Below are 17,790 nucleotides of genomic sequence, written 5' to 3' on the forward strand. Positions count from 1 at the left end.
GAAATGAACAAACAAGTTCTGTCCCGAGTCTTTTCAGAGTGGGGAACTCTGACTGTACACTTGTTTAGGACACTTTCAAACAGGAAACTTCCATAGTAAGCCTCCAGGGAAGGCCTGGTCCGGGTTCCCTAGGGGATACGCTGGAGATTTCATGGGACGGGATGTAGGGTTTTGCTTTCCCTCCTCTTCGCTTGATCCATCAGGCACTGTTGAAGTAAAGGAAGGTGCACAGCTGCACTCTAATCTTCATAGCTCCTTGGTGGCCAGCCAGGTTCTGGTTCTCGAAGCTACAACATCTATTAGTATATCCTCTGATCGGCTTGCCGAAGATCCATGATCTTTTGGATTAGAGCAAACAATGGGCGTGGCACCCCTCCACACAATCCTTCAGCTTGGCAGCATGGTTCCTGGGATCCCTAGTACAGTTCAATCTCTTGGGGGACAACATGCGCATCATCCAGGCTGCATGCAAGCTTTCCACACAAGCTCAGTACAGGAGCAAATGGCACAGTTTCTGCCACTGGTGCCTAGAGAGGCAGCTTGAAACTCGTCAGGCTTGTATAGAATGTGTCCTTTCCTTCATTTCGGACCTTACGGCTATGGGCATTCATATCAACTCAATTCATACATTCTTGTCCGCAGTTGGTGCTTACCTTAACGCGGACGCTTGTTTATTCACGCTCATGAATCTGGTGATAAAAAAGGCATTTTGCTGGTCGCCTTCTCCTTTTTCCACCCGTCAGGCGACCTCACCTGAAATGGGACCTCAACGTGGTGGTCAACATGCTTTGTCACAAACCTTTTGAACCTTTGGCAATGGTGGAGTTTAAACTCCTCACCTGGAAGGTGGCTTTTCTGCTTGCCATCACGTCAGCCAGAAGGATAGGGGAGCTGCAGGCACTTTCCATTGAGGAACCTTTTCTGACTTTCCATAAGGACAAGGTGGTGCTCCGCACACAACCCTTCTTTCTTCCGAACATTGTGTTGGAATTTCACATAAATCAGTCCATCTCCTTACCAGTTTTTTTCTGGATCCAGCATAAGACCCTTAGCGGATCCTTCACAGCTTAGACGTTAGAAGGGCTCTAAAGTTTTATTTAGAAAGAACGAAAGACTTCAGGACCCCTTCTCATCTGTTTGTTACTTTTGGAAATCTGAAAGGAGCGTAAGCATCTAAAGCCTCCATTTTCCACTGGATAACATCCTGCATTTCAGCAGCTTACTCAGTTGAGGGTTTTCAAAGCCCCAAGGGATACATGCGCACTTGGTGAGGGGCAAAGCTGCGGCCGTAACTTTTCAAAAATATGTTCCTTGGGAAACTATTGTTAGGGCAGCCATGTGGGCCTCTCGGGTTTTTGTAAACACTATTGCCTTGACCTTAGTTCATGAGCAGATGCTTAGTCTGGTCAGGCTATACTAAAGAACCTTTTTTATTAAGGGAGTTTTCCATCCACCCAGTTTTATGTTATGGTATGTTATGTTAAAGGTTCTTGTAGCATGCACTGTGACCACATGCGGGGGTCCCTTAGCGCTCTGGCGGATCTGCAAGGCAGTAGGGTAAGGGGGTGTACATTAATAGGAATGAGCGGTAGAAAGAGCAAGGGAGCTGTGATGTGCAGTTGGCAACTTCAGTTCAGTTTACACCATTCGCTGAGCGTAGGTGTGTTTTTCGGTTGGCGGTCATGTGCTGTTGTGTGGGGCTATGTATGGTTTGTTTCATTGTTGCGGTCTGGTGAGGTGCATGCGGTTTGTTGTGCTGTAGAGATGTGGTTGTGTTTACTTCAGAGTTTGAGAGGTGTATGCAGAAGGGTGAGTTTTTTAGTAGGGTTAGTTAGTGGTGGTACCCTATTCTACCCCCTCTGTATTGATTGTGGCCCGTGTACCTTACCTTGTCTTGGTGTGGGCAATTGGTGTGCTACCCTTACCACTCCTATGTTGTGTGCCAATCAGTGGGTCCTCCATGGGCTATTCAGTGGCGGTTTCTTAACACTCCCAGTGATCAGACCAAGTGCCACCCTTATCCCTTCCTTCCTAGTTCACCCAGGCGCGCCACTTCCACGAGTTCCTCCAGGGGGGTGCGCACCTACTGCTGCAATGGGCAAATCAAATGCTATTGCACAGTACCAGATATGCCACATTTGAACCTTCCCCACTTGATCATGTCCAATCATGTTCCTTCCTTAATGCCTAAACTAACAATGCTCTCCTGCTTCCCCCTCACCATGACAACGCCCGACTCAACTAACTTTCCCCTATCTGAAGGCCTGATTCTCCAATTACCACCACCATCCACAGTTACCATGCTTCGTTTTGCCCACCTCCCTTGCCTGCGAACATTATGCCGTTGATTACCCTTAAGGGTAAAATGGTAGGGCAGCTCTGCACACCCTTCTCACTGTAGTTGCATCATTAATATCAGAGTTGCACTTCTGGACTCGGACATTGAACTGAAAACAGTTCAGCCAAGTGGGACTACCTTTAAGAGTGTGCACTCTATTGAAATTTGTAAAAAAGAAAATTAAAAACTGGTCTTCATTGTATTTGAAGAAGAGACAAGCAATTGAACAATGTTTCACCATTGCTAAAGCCTGATCGGTTCATCCATGCTGGGCTCATGATCCTATGCCCCCATCCCACCATCAGATATACGTTAGCACCAACATTCGTCTTCCATTTATCCCATTACTTACCGCCTTTTGCAATCGCTGTTCATCTGATCTTCAATGTCACAAAGACAAATATGATCTTAGAGTTTGCCTCCACTGTGGGCTGTTGACAGCATTAGATAATGTTCCAAGGCAAATCGTCAGGCTGCGCTTTTAGTTTCAGTGCTTGTGAATCTCCCACAAGTATGGATGAAAGGGGACAGGTCGTAGGAGTAAAACAAAGTTACTCACTGTAATGACCAACGTACTTCTAGTCCCCTTTCCTCCATATGCCCACCTGCCATCCCCTCTAAAAAGTTCCCTCTTAATGCTAATATGTCTCCTGTCCATGGCGATAGAAAAGGACTGAAGGGTGATGCGTTGGGCGGTGCTCAGGATGGCGGGGCTAAAGCCACACACGCTGGCCCCACATAAAAGTAAAAGAAGGACAATACATTTTTTGATGCTTCAAAAAGTGCTCCTGTCCTGTCCCGAAGAATGGAATGTCCCACAAGTATGGAGAAAGGGGACTGTGGACTAGGAGTACATAAGTTACTACAGTGAGTAACTTTGTTTTTATGTTTCACAAACCAAAAATGCTCTATTAAACTTTGTTCAATGTAGTTTGATACAATGGTTTAAGTGTTGAATAATAAGGAAAGATACAAGGCGGGTAGAAATGTTAAGAACAGGTGTCCTACTTCGGAAAACAGGAAGCATTTTGTTTATGATAAGAGTGATTCACTCACTGAGGCTTTTTATAGCCTCTCAATCCTATCTGTCCCCAATCCATTGGATGTTGTCATCAGGCCCTTTTTCAAACACCTGCTTCACTAGTGCATAATACCACAAACGTTGGGGGTCCTCTCCAACGTGCAGGTTGTACTAAGCAACTGGGGGAGGAGGATCGCTGCAACCTATTAATTGGGTGGCATGTCCTTATACCCCAGTCCTGAAGCACTCACAGTACTGCTACTCCAACGAACTCCACCATGTGCCCCTTTATAGAGCATGATGTCGAACTCGGATGAACGTCTTACTTTCTGCGGATTGTGGAGTTGCCAGGAAAAGTTCATTCAGCGCTATTAGAGAGACGTCAAAGGGTCTAATACTTGGCCCGTATAAGGACATTATACCTGCCCTTGAACAAATGCAGGACGAAAGGCTTCAGCCACTGAACTACATACGTCTGTGTTAGTGTTAGATGGGTAGATGGCTGTTTGCCTGCGTGGCCTACACCTTCTGGTCTCAATAGAATAAGTGAGGGAATCTAAGAAGTATTTCAAACTATATAGGAGAATGGGGAGAATATCAATCGATGCTTGATAAATTCCTGCCAACGAAGGATGAAGAATTTGTGGCGATATGCTCCTTATCGCGAAGACCATTCTAAGAGCAGTTACGTCTGCGCACCCTGAGCACTTATGTTGGCCGCCAATGAATTCCAAGAAAAAACAAAACAGAAACTTCCCTAGGACATTTACCTGATTCATGGAACGCTTTCCTATGGGATTTCGCCATTATAAAACACTTCCATGAATCAGGCCCTAAGATTTCCTGTAACTCTGAATATGGGCCTCATTACAACTCAGGCGTTAAGGGTTAACGCCGTCGTTAACCCTTAACGCCTGATTCCGATTTTAACGGCTGCTTTTAGCAGCCCTTAAAATCCATGGCGCTAAACTGCCTTGGTGCTAATTTCGCAACCGTAATTTACGGTGGCGTAATTAGCGCCTTCCCCACTCCCATTTTGCCCTATGGGGCAAAAATGGGAATGGGGAAGGGTAAAATGGGAAATGGGGATTTACCGCCCCACTCACCTTGGAATGGGGCGGTAAACTTAGTTTACACCATGGTGGTAAAATTGGCATACTTACCGCCTGGGTCATAATGACCCCCTATGTAACTTGGACAAGTAAGCAAAGTCTGACTTGGGCATAAAATGCGGCTCTGGCACTAGTGAAAAAGTGGCCCTCAATTGCAAATGGCAAAGTGTTTCTTTTGTGACAAACGCTTTGAGTATTACCCAAGGGGCAGTTTTGCACTTGAAAAGAATATTTGTTCAGTAACAACTTTGGCGAAAACTACTAACTGCAGAGTGAAGTAACGCCTCAAATGTGTCGACTTAGGCCTTAAAACTGGCCCACTCTGACCAAAGAAACTTTCCCACACTAGCATGTTGGGCTTGCACTTCAGGAATTGCCCTATAGACCAATCCAAGCTTGCAAGTAAGTGCCTTTTGTGCCCAGAGATTTGTTATAATTTTTTTGTTGTGAATATTATTGAATACTAATAACATTATTATGTTGTTAAATTATTATAGACCATTATTCGTAGTAATAGTAAAGTGGGGATAAAGGGTGCGGGTGGTTGTTCCCGCAGGGGGAGTGGAGCAGCCCTGCAGCCGCTGTCTAGCCCGACTCACCTGCCTTCCCGCACTTTCCCAGACTTCAAAGCCCTCTGTGTCCCCCTCCAGTGAGGGTGAAGCATGCAGGGTAAAGGTTGTGGGTGATTGTTCCCGCAGGGTGATCGATGCCAACAGGGAGCTGCACCGTGCAAGGAGCACACCAACTAGGCGTCCGTGGAACTGAACTCTGGCACGCGGGTGCACTAGCACTCGATTTCCGATCAAGACCCCAGGTGAGAGTGGAAGAGGGGGCCCAAATACATTTCTATTACCGTCAGTGGTGTAAATGGAAAAAAGTTGGTGCAGGATGCCATAAGGGCCAGGGTGTGGGTGGAGTTTGTGGTGGGGGCGGTTTCTGTGGAGGTGGGGATTGGAAGGGCGGAGCTGGCAGTTGACCTCTGATCAAAGGAAATGTCCAAAATAATAGTTTGAAACAGCAATATCAAACATTCTGGCACAAAAAGAATGAATGGCCATGTGAAATTGTGGGTCACTTTTGCATTGGAGCCGAGGCAATTTTATGCCCCAGTCCAACCCTGGCAGCCAGTATGCATGCAGACGCATAGCATTTGCCCACAGCATCACTCACAAACCACACTTTTACTCCGTGCACGAACCTAAACAAGACAAATTACACAGGGTCGCCGGAGCCAGCACACATTAAAATCTGGCCTCTAAAAAATGCAGCACATCGCATAATATATAACGTATCTGATGTGCTGCATTTTATAGAGGTCAGATTTGAATGTGTGCTGACTCCGTGTGTCTCTCTGGTGTTTGTTCTCAGTTGGTTATACAAATAAGTATAACCAAATAAGAATAAGCACCAGAGAGACAAAGGAAACGGGTGCACAATGAAAATGAAAGCACCCGAGGGGAGAGTACAACATAACAAAAATGCTCTGTGCAGTGTGCAAAGTCTGCTTGCACCGTGGGGCATATTAGACTCCGAGTCCACCAAGGTGGGGGCTCGGAGATCTAATCTGCCCTGTGCGAGCAGAGCACTGCGCACAAAAAGTACATGGTAGATTACATCGCGGGCTTGGCAAGGAGCTGCTCCGCACCCCGCCGTCGCGGGCGCGCTCTTTTTTGTTTTGAGCTTTTATTCTCCTACTATGAGTATTTTTTTTTTCTCTAGCGTCTTTTTAAGTAACCAGTGATTCGGTCTGTAGTGTTTTTTTTTAATCCACTATGCCTTTGCTCTTGCCCAAACGGAAGATACTTCTGATTCATGGAATTATTTGCGTGGAAAACGCAGATTTGCGCGCCTTTCTGCCAGAAAATCACTGTTTGAAGTATGGGGATTTTCAGGCAGAAAGTCGCGCAAATCTGCGTTTTTCAAGCAAATAATTCCATGTTTCAGAGTCAAGAAGAAATAGTCTGTGGCCCCTACCTCGCTCCTACCTCCAGGTGCAGCTAACCCCAGGTAGGATGATTTGTTTAAAACAGCGGGTGTGGCCCACAGACTTATCAGTGAAATTCAACAATTTCTTGGCCCTATCGTCATCCCTGTTAGTGTGGATCCCTGGGTGAACTCAGATGCCACACCGACTATTAAGGCCAGAAACACAGTCTCAGGTGCGTCCAGCAGCAGTGAGGACTCTACCCAGGGATCTATTACATCAGCAGCCAGCATGACAGCAGACAGTTATTTACAGCCTAGAGATCTACAGCCCTGAGATCAGAATAGTACAGCACCACTGGCGTTGGTCTGCACATTTTTCTGCCAACTTTCGCCTGTAGAGACCTTGCTCATGGACATTTCTATGACCAATAATCCCCTGTCAGCTTGTCGATTCCCAAGTTGCCGAGGATCAATACCAATACCAGTGGCACTGCTGTCTCCAGAGAATTTCTGCACCTAGTCGGGTGGGGGGGGGGGATTTGCCAACCATGTTGGAACCCAGCAGGAACATATGTCCTATAATTGGTCCGCAAGACGGTACATCCCAGAGCGGGGTGAAGAAGGGAGGGTGCTCCTGCGGTTCATCCCCCCAGGAGCCCTGTGACTGTGTTGATGTTGGGGGAGCTTGCTGGGATTACTGGTGCTTTTTCCACCTTTGACTCCCCCCACTCTGTTCCCCCTTTGGCCCCGGTCTCCCCCCATTCTGGATTAGTCCCTATGATTACCAATGATCGTGGTGGGGGGTAGGTTGATCAAAGGGCTCAAGTATGTAAATGCAACCTTGTTCTGCTTGAGATGGCGTCAATTAAAAATCTATTAACACGACTATTGGAAGTCAGCAGGAAAGGAGGGCCCATGGGGGGGGCTCTAACTACTCATGATGAGAACAAGGGGGTCCTAAATGTTCTGCTGCATCCAGCTCCCGTTAACTTTATCCCCCTCCAAGATTACTCCATCTCAGGCAGCCTGGGGGGTATTAGCGGTGGCCTTGAACGCCGCACACCGGGAAGCGTCCTCTCTGAAATTATGCCTCCGGTCCAAACAGGGCGGGATCCCAACCTAAACCTACAACGGTCCACCTTATGTTTATTTACGCTGAACCCCACTCAGAGGTCAGAAGGTGGAACGAGAACCCTTGTCACCAGGGGAAAGCTACCTAGCAGAGCTGGCCATCTATTAAATCTGGCTCCCAATCCCATCTCCAACCGGGTGAAGGGAGGAGTGCCCCATAGGGGAGGGTCCATTTACCTTCAACGGGTTTCAAGCTGGCTTCATAACAGTCACGAATCTGAGGAGGCGTTGGTAAATAAGTGCACTCACTGGCTACAGGTGGTTCGTGGATGGCTCTTTGTCGCACAGGAGAAGACTTCAAGGTGTACTCGGCTGCCCTACCAGGAGGAAAGCACTTACAATTATGTGCAGATTGATTTTAGGGATCAAAACTTGGGGGAAAACATACTTGGTTTCAGGGCTGGACTGGGAACTAAAAGAGGCCCTGGAAATAATTACTGGGGACCAAAAGAGGCCCTGGAAATAAAGTTCAAAGTGGCCCTGTATGACACCTTTTCAGTAAGCCCAATGATTTTCCTATGAGAAAATTTGGAAATACCACAGAAAAAAGGCCCAGGGTGCAGAGGCCCACCGGGAAATCTCCAGAGTTCCCTATGGGCCAGTCCACCCCTGCTTGGTTTTGTTAGGAGATGCCATCCGCTCATAATACGGCTATTAAAGTCCCTGCCTATGCGGGGGCAAAATGAGTGCCCATTTGCAAGAAAGCTCCCGCCAGTCCGTACTCACTGGTGTGAATTTAGTTAGGGCAACGGGCAATCCTCACTGTGTTAAACCATTGTAAGCAAGCCCGGATAGATCATGTATTTTGTCATTAGTGTCATCATTGTTATTATTTATTTTGTGTTTTGATGTACTTTTATGGCCCTTCGGATGAAATAAAGTAACAAACGATTACTACAATTAACATTGTTAACAATAATAATAACAATAATAAAACAGGTACTTCCACTAAAAACATTAGTAATAATTATATTTTATCATAGATTTACTAGTATAACTATTATGGTTATTGATATTATAGTTTTTGTTCTGAATATTTTTAAAACCATTTCGTTATTATCCTTATGATTGTTGCTATTATTTGTTGCTGGAGGGACATGACAAGGGCGGCTTAGGCATTTTAAATGTAGTAATAGTTGACCACTTGACTGTCTTTCGGTTCCATGTGCTTAACAAATAAATAAAAAGTAAAACAAATACAAAAACAGAAACTAAAACGTATCCTAAACTCGGCATCTCGGATAGAATTGAAAGAACAGTGTCTGTGAAAGCCTTACATGCGATGTTTCCACTAGATGTATCTCTTTTCCTAACGGTTTTAGGTACACTTGTTAACGTATGGGCAAAATGAATGCATTTCAAAGTGCTATGGTTTGCGCATGCGTTACTATTAAACCCGTGGGCGGGACTTTATGCGCATCTACTGGTCAGTGTGGGACGATGAGCAAAAGGTGTGACACCACAGGAAGTGAACATTTTCGACACTGGGACATTTCATATGAAGAATACATGATCGAAGGCTCACCATTTCCACTCCTTTGCTCATCCGCAATAGGAGAGTTAACACTGCAGCTCACGTGGCTAACTGACAGGGCGCACAAACGTCTTTGAATGGTACGTCCATTCATGCATTTTGCGTGTGTGTCTGCACGTGTCCCTCCCACTCCTCCTCCTGTCTGACCTTTCTGTCAGTTAGATAAGAGAGAGAGTGAGGGGGAGGGGGCGGGGGCGGAGGAAGCAGATCTGCTTCATTGTTATGCAGAGCTCCTGCAAACACTCTTTCCCCTCACAATATATCCCTGACAGCTCACGCTCCCAAGCAGGACAAGAGGAAATCAGGAGCGGCAGCTGTCCTCCTCCTTTCTGGACCTCTACATTCTGTAAAAAACCCACAATCTTTCTTCTCTCTCCCTCCTCTCCACCTGCAGACACATCATCTGCCCATAGCACTTTCCCCATCCACGTTCCAGCGGTGGAGGTGCCAAGGGCTTGAGGTGGGGATGGACAGCTCCTGAGGGAGCACCAGGATTATAAATGATTAATTGGCCAGTCCCAGATGGAGTGAAATTTCACCGCCAAAAACGTGTTAAATAGTTGCACTTTACAGCACACCGTATGAGAAACAAATGGGGCAAAAATCCATACAATCTACAATTGGTTCTGCAAGGTACCACAAGAATAAGCCCAGTAAACACCATGATTCACAGTCAAGGCTGGTGAACATTTCCAGTGTAGGGCCTGTATACTTCCCAAAATAAGCGAGAGCCACTGAGGGTGGTGAAGGAGGGCAACATAATTTAAAGGGTTGGAGCGGGTTCTCCAGATTTAGCTGGGGGTGGGGGATGCATCTTCATGACCTGTACACCCGAAGAATATGCGCAAGCAGGAGAAAGTCTGCAGGATGTATGTAGAGCTTGGATGCAAATAAAAGGAACTAAATGATCATGCTCTCCTCACTAAATCTGGTAGGAAGATGTTTAAAAAGGACATCCTGGTCTCCAACCCAGGCCGCCCTATTGCTGAAACCTATACCAGTGCTTCCTCCAGGCAAACCCTCACTGACATCCTCTTTGTCGTTCCCTAGCCAGACCTATGGACTCTTCATATGGTCTCTGTGATTTCTCCTTTCTCTTCTTCTCCCATTGATGGTGGCACCCGGTGGGATGTCCTCCTGGCCTCCTTCCACTCCTCTGAGGTCATCATTAATGTTTGCCTGAATGGTACCGTCTTGATCCAAGGCCCTCAGGCCAACCTTCTCCTCTTTGATAGACCCTTCCCGCGTATCCTCAGTTTCTTTTCTTCTCCTGCTGTCCCCTCTCTTCCCTCCATGGCTTCCTTGCCTCCCCCTGCTGTCTGCTCTTTGGATAGTTTGCCCTCTCCTCCTTCCTCTTCTGCCCCCCCTCAGGCTACACCTGTGCAAGGGCATAGCTCTGATTTGTACCCCTCCCTGGAAGTCTTTCAAGGATGGCAACCTTCTCCATATTGCCACTCTAAATTCTCGCTCAGCTGTCAAACACTCCTCTGACATCTGCCGCCTCCTCGAAGACTTTGACCTCATGTCCTCGGTCTCACCGAGACATGGTTCACGGCCAGTTCTGTCACAAGCTTTGACACTCTCCTCCCTGACGGATCCTCTCCGCAGCCAGGTCTAACTGTTCCGGTGGGGGTGTAGTCCTGATCTTCCCAGAGTGGATTCCTGCATCTGTCATTCCTACACAGCCCTACTCCACTTTTGAATGCCTCGTCTGCAGGCTCTCTCTCTCTTCTAGCCATTCCCTTACAGTGGCTACCATCTATCGACCACCTGGTCAGATCTCCTCCTTCCTCTCTGAGTGGGTGAATCTCTTCTCTTCCCTCCTAGTATCGACCACTCAACTCCTCCTTCTTGGAGACTTTATCATCCACCTGGATGCTTCAAGTCCTTCCTCTGGACTCTTTCGTAACCTGTGCAACTCTCTCTCACTCTCTATCCTCCCCTCTGGCCCGACTCATGCTGCAGGGCACACTCTGGATGTTCCAATCTCTATAGACCTTCCCATTTCTGACCCTCTCACCACTCCTCTCTCCTGGAGTGATCACTTTCTCCTTCCCTTCCTTCTCACTCTTTCCACCCCTCAGACCAAGCCAACTCCAGCACTGTCACCTACCTTCTTGGTTATCCGACCCATGAAGCGTGTGCAAGTTGAGGCTTTTGCCGCCACTTTCTCACCCCCCTTCAGCTGACTCACACCCTGACACAGCCCTATCTATGCTCCACACTGCTATATCTGATACCGTTGATGTTCTTGCCCCTGTCATGAGGATCCGCTGGAGCCCAAAGCCAAGTGCAACTCCTGGTACGACTCAGAGCTCATCACCCTTAAACGCAAGTGCAGGGTGGCTGAGAGGAAATGGTGTGCTTCCTGTACATCCTCGGACAAACTGGCCTGCCGCCTGCTCCAAAGGCAGACCCGGCTATCTGTCTGCACCAAGAAGAGAGCTCTCAACCAAGCTTGCGTCTCTGCGGCATCCAACAATTCAGCTGACCTCTTTAACATCTGCAAGGTGCTGGCCAATCCTGCTGCAGTCTCTACCTCTCCTGTCTCCTCCCAGGCCCTCTGCATGGCCCTGGCTTCTCATTTCATCTCTAAAACTCAGGAGATCATATCCTCTCTCTCTTCCTAGCCTCCTCCCCCCTATACTCCCCGCTCTTCCTCTGGCTCTTCTGTGTCCTCCCCTCCACCCTCCTTCTCTGCCTTTCCCCTGTTCTCCCCAGAAGAGGTTGCTAGACAAGTCTGATCTATGAAAGTCTTGTCTCAACAAGTTCTCCACTGTTCCTCTAAAACCATCAAGGACCACATTGACACCCTGGTTCCCTCTTTGACCGACTTATGCAATCACTCCTTGGCCACTGGAGTCTTCCCTTCCCCTCTGAAGCACTGCCTTGTGCACCCGCTTCTTAAGAAATCCTATGCCGACCCCTCTTGCCTTGCTAACTACCGCCCAATCTCCATCACTCATTTCCTGGGTTAACTCCTGGAAAAGCTGGACATCTCCCAGCTTAATTTCACACTGAATCAGTAGGTTGTCTCCATGACCATCATTCTGGCTTCAGAGCTGCAAGAAGCACGGAAACTGCTCTCCTGAACATCCGTGATGACCTGCTCTCAAACCTGGACTCCTGTGTCCTCATCTTACTTGATCTCTCTTCTGCCTTTGACACGGTCAACCATGCCATCCTGCTCAAACGTCTCCATGATAACCTGGGTATCAGCGATCGGGCCCTGGCTTGGCTGACCTCTTTCCTCTCTGATCGACCCTCTCAGGTCCAACTTGGGTCCTTCCTCTATCTTTATCGCTACCCATGGTGTTCCCCAGGGGTCTAACCTCTCTCCCTGGCTGTTCAACCAATTCCTGGCACTGCTTGCCCACCGCATTGCCGCTCTCTGCTTCAACTTTCAGTGCTATGCGGAAAACACTCAGCTCATCTTCAGGCTCCCTTCTGCCACCCCTTCGCCTTCTCTCATTTCTGACTGTCTGCTATGCAGGAGTGGTGTGCTGCCAATGATCTCTGCCTTAATGACAGTAAGATTGAAACTCTCCTCATCGGCACACCTGCTCCCTCCTTTCCTATCGCTCTCTGGCCGGCCTCTTTTGGCCCTCTTCCCTCTCCCACCTGTGAGGCTAAAAACCTCAGGGTCATCGTCCACTCCACACTCTCTTTCTCTCCTCCCATCTCTGACGTCTCTAAGAAGTCACACTACTAGTTGCACCTCCTCAGAGGTATTCTTCCTTTCCTCTCCTTCCCCCAGAAGCTCACTGTCTCCAGAGCTCTGGACTACTGCAACAGCCTCTTCCTAAATCTGCCCACTTCTATTCTCCGCCCTCTGAAAGTCATCCAGAACTGGACTGTGAGACTTGTTCCTGGCCTCAAGCCCAAGGATCATATCTTTCCAGGACTGAAATCTCTGCACTGGTTCCCAGTGGTTGTGAGGATTAAGTTCAAAACCCTCTGCATTGTCCACAAGGCCTTCTGGGGCCAGGGGCCTAATACTTTAAACTCTCTCTTCCTAAATATCTTCCTTCTCGAGCTCATCGCTGATCTGCCTCCAGCTCCCTCACTGTCAATCGCTTCTCCAAGCAATGAGTTGGCAGTAAATATCTTTCTTCAGCTGGGGAGTCTCTCTGGCACTTCCTGCCCCCTGAAACTTGAGGAGAACCAACTCCGGTTCCAGAAGCACCTCAAGACCTTCCTCTTTGCTTCTGCTTTCTTTACTCCTCTCCCATGCTGAACTCCTGACTGAAACTGCACTGGTCATCTGGCTACTCTCTGATCTCGGGCCCAGGTCCCCTCCTCCGCCAGCTGCACACGTGCACTGCTTCCTGAGCAATCCCTGCACTTGGGGGCCGTTTCTGTATACCTACAGTCCCCCCAGCTCTTGACAATTGATGTCTGCACTTACCCCTGCACTTGCCACAAGCAGGCCCCACTTTCACCTTCTGTTTTATTTCTTCTATTTATTTATTTCTGTTGATCCTATGTACTGCACTGCCCCCTCCGCCACCCCCCGCAATTTCCCTTCCCTCCCTGCACTTGCGCAATCTCAATGTCACCTGGCCTAGTAAGATTGTTGTCTCTGTCTTCCCTCTGTCCTCTCTCCCTTGCCTCGTCGTGCCTTGAAACAAGTGTGTAAGGGCGCATTATAAATGCCAAATCATATCATCATATCATAACCCACCTTATGAGGCTGCAGTAAAGAGAGAAAATGAGTGCAAATATGCAGAGGAATGCTTTTATGTAGAAGTAATGAAAGGGGGGAATGTTGGGAAAGAAATGAATCTCTCCCACCACCCTAGGCGCTTTAGAGTAAGGTGAACCACATAACCGCACTTGCAATGTACCAGGGAACAGGGGGGCATTCTAAAGAACCCTGCACAAACACATTATTAAATATAAATGTATAAATGTAATGCACACATATATGGAAGCCCCAGTTTCGCAGTTGTGGTAGAAATATTCGACCCTGCATGGCTGCGCGGTAAACACAGATCCAACGAAGAAACCTGAACAGGCCCAGGTGCTGCAGATAGAGATACCAATGATGCTAGCTCCCATAGAATATTTCATTTGTTCCATAAATGTTGCAAATACGTGTTATCCAAGGCCGCAAGACAGTTACAGGTGCCTCGCAATGCACATGTATCACAGCCAGGCCAAAAGAAGACCTCTAACCCCTACACAGCCCGCCATGAGTTATGACACCCACAACTGCCCCAGTACAAAACCCCTGAATTCCGCGATAATAGGTGACCCCAGACCACCAACCATAAATCCAGTGGTCATAAAAGATCTAAAAGAACACAACCATTCCACCTTATTTCATAATGATACACTTTGCAATGCAAGGTACAGGGATGAATACATTATAGTCCAAAACGGGGGTGGAAACCTTGGGTGCGGATAATGCAATATTGAATGAGAGAAGAATGTGTGGGTCAGCAGGATCTTAAGCCTCCCCTGTGCCAGCCGCACAGCTTCCCAGGTGCACCCCATAATGATGAAGTAGCATTGTCTTACTATAGTAACTAATGAGGAACGTGACCATCAGTCCCTGGAAAGATGAGCCCAGCTGACCACACGTGATGGAAGACAGATGGACGGACGGGGCTGGGACCAATAGCAGCCTGGTATCCCCTATAGGACAGACCACCCATGTATTGGGTCTCACCAACAAGCCACGTGGGTTTTACTGTATATGCGTCACCTAGTAATGATGATGTGTCTCCTTATAACCTTCTGCTTGTACTATTTTTCGGAGGAACTTTCTTGAGCAGCAGAGTTCTTTGCTGGCCTACCTATTTTTTGGTGTAATTAAAACTTATCTTTGCATAAATCTCTTGGCATTTTTTCCCTAGCGGGTTGTATTTTTTCTAGCATAAGCGTTTATGGGCCTGTCTTCATATGCTAGTGAATTTTCATTATCATATTTCCCAGTCCACTTTCCAAGTCACTCCGCACCATGGCCTCAAAAGGCCACTGCGCAGTCTCTTTTGCTGAGTCTCATATCTAATTTACATGGGACAAACAGGCTCAGAAATACATTAGACATTATGCAACATGATGAAAATAGTCCCATGTAGTCATTTTTGGTTTTGGCAGATTTTTGTGGCGCTTGCCGAAACCATTGTTGCAGAAGATATGATATGATATGGTTTGGTATTTATAACGCGCCTTTACACAAGTGTTTCTAGGCGCTACAAGACAAGGAAGGGAAACAGAGGGATGACAAGACAAACAATCTTACTAGTCCTTGTGACATTTAGATTGTGCTAGTTCAATGAGACATGTAGGGGAGAAGTGCAGGGAGGGATACAAAGGGAAGTGCAGTCAAGGCAGAAGGGCTCTGGGAAAGTGCGAGAATGGCAGAGGACTACATGGGTGCAGTCCCAGACCGGAAGTGCAGGGTTGGCCAGAAGGCAGTGCAGGCTGACTTGTCAAGGGTGGGAGCGTGGTACCCTGTGTGACTCTGAGGGAAACCACACCACAAGTCAGGACAAGCAGACAGGTAGATTAGCAGGGGAGAGGGAGAGAGAAGGAAGAAGAGAAGGGGAAGGTCTTTATCAGCTTCCAGAGCTTCATGTGATCCTGCTCAAGTCTGAGGGCGCCAGGGAGGCCATTCCAGAGGGAGGCACATGCTGAGGAGAGAGAGATCTACCCCCCACTCTCTGTTTGGACAAGCGTCTGACCCGCAGGGAGTTTGAGGTAGCTGAGCAGAGGGCTCTAGAAGGAAGGTATTTAGGAAGAAAGTGTTGGATATAGAGAGGACCACAGCCCCACAAAGCCTTGTGGATGACACAGAGGGTCTTCAACTTGATCCTCGCAGCCAGAGGGAGACAGTGGAGATATTTCAGAGCTGGAGAGATGCAGTCTCTGGGCTTGAGGCCAAGGATATGTCTTGCAGCCCTTTTCTGGATAAGTTGAAGAGGGCGAAGGGTAGAGTTAGGAAGGTTGAGAAAGAGGTTGTTGCAATAGTCCAGCCTGGAGAGAACCAGAGCTCTTGAGACAGTGAGATTCTGGGGGTAGGATACCGCTGAAGAGTTGCAAAGTCTGTGATGTGTGGAGAGAAGGAGAGAGTGGAGTCAAAGATGACACCAATGCTTCACAGGAGGTTGAGGGAAGGGGGCGCAAGGAGGGAGGCCAGAGGGAGAGAGGAAAAGTGGGAGCAGGGGTCCCAATGAGAAGAATATCTGTCCCACTGGCACTAAGGCAGAGGTCGTTAGAGGCACACCATCCCTGAATAGCGGATAGACAGTCAGGAATGTGTGAGGGGGGAGACGAGGCTGAGGGTAACCTGAAAGAGAGCTGAGTGTCATCTGAATAACACTGAAAGTTAGAGGAGAAAGTAGAGATCAGGTGGGCCAGGGGGGCCCGATAGACATTGAAGAGCCAGTGTGAGAGGATAGATCCCTGGGGAACACCACATGTGGAAAGAGAGGTGATGGAGAGAAAGGATCCAAGTTGGACCTGGGATGTTCAATCCAAGAGGAAGAAGGTCAGCCATGCCAGAGCCTGACCAGTGATTCCATGGTTCACACTGAGACGGTTGATCAGGGTGGCGTGATCAACCATGTCAAAGACAAAGGAGATGTCCAGCAGGATGAGGACAGGGTGAGAGCTGGAGTGAAGGTTGGAGAGCAGATATTCACTGGAGTTCAGGAGAGCGGTGTCGGTGCCTATGGTCGATCTGAAGTCAAACTGATGGTCATGGAGATAACTATTAGATTCAGTGTGGAGGTTTAGCTGAGAGATGGCCAGTTTTCCAAGGAGTTTGCCCAGGAAAGGAGTGATAGAGATCAGGCGATAGTTGGCCGGGTAGGAAGATCAGCAGAAGGCTTTTTCCGGAGGGGGTGCCCAAGGGAGTGCTTTATAAGAGAGGGGAAATATCCAGTGGCAAATGAATGATTGCAGAAATTGACCCAGGCTGGCGCAAGGGAAACATTGTTGCCCTTAGTGGCTCTGGCAGAGCAGCGGAGCACCTGTTTGGAATAAACGTTCATAGACTGGTCTTGTCTAAAGACATCATCAGGTGTTTTAGGAGAGAGAGAGAGAGAGAGAGAGAGAGAAGAGAAGGAGAGGAGTGAGAAGGGTGGTTCGATGGAGGGAGAGGGAGAGAGATGAGGAGAGGATGATAGTGTGGCCAGGATGTCCTGAATTGTAGTCACGAAATGAGAGGCCAGGGTCATGCAGAAGGCCTGGGAAGGAATAGTAGAGGTAGAGACTGCAGTCAGATTGGCCAGCTCCTTGCAGATTTTAAAAAGTATGACCATGCTGTTAGAGGCCGCAGAGATGTGGGCTTGAATGTGGACCTGCTTCTTGGAGAAGAGAGAGTCTGTATTGCCTTTGGAGCAGGCAGCAAACCAGTTTGTCAGAAGATGAGCCCGAAACCCTTATACATCAGCTCGGTTGCTCTGCACTTGGGTTTTAGGACAGCCAGATTGGCGTTGACCACTTGGGGCAGGCTTCAGACGGAACCTCATGACAGGGGCAAGGATATCAAGAGCATTGGAGATAGAGAGATGGAGGTTTGAGAGGGCTGTGTTAGAGTGGGAGTCAGCCACAGGTGTAGGAAGAGGAGAGAACGTAGAGGCAAATCCTCAAGTCCATAGAAAAACCAACCTCTTTGTAACCCCCTTTCCAACCTACCCAAGAAGACTGCGAGAAGGTCCAACTGGCCTTCCATGAGAAGATTCTAAAGGCTGTGCAAACCATCAGCCTCTGCCAG

This window comes from Ambystoma mexicanum, chromosome 2q (genome assembly GCF_040938575.1).
Source record: "Ambystoma mexicanum isolate Mex_15411 chromosome 2q, UKY_AmexF1_1, whole genome shotgun sequence".
NCBI classification, from domain to species: Eukaryota; Metazoa; Chordata; class Amphibia; order Caudata; family Ambystomatidae; genus Ambystoma; species Ambystoma mexicanum.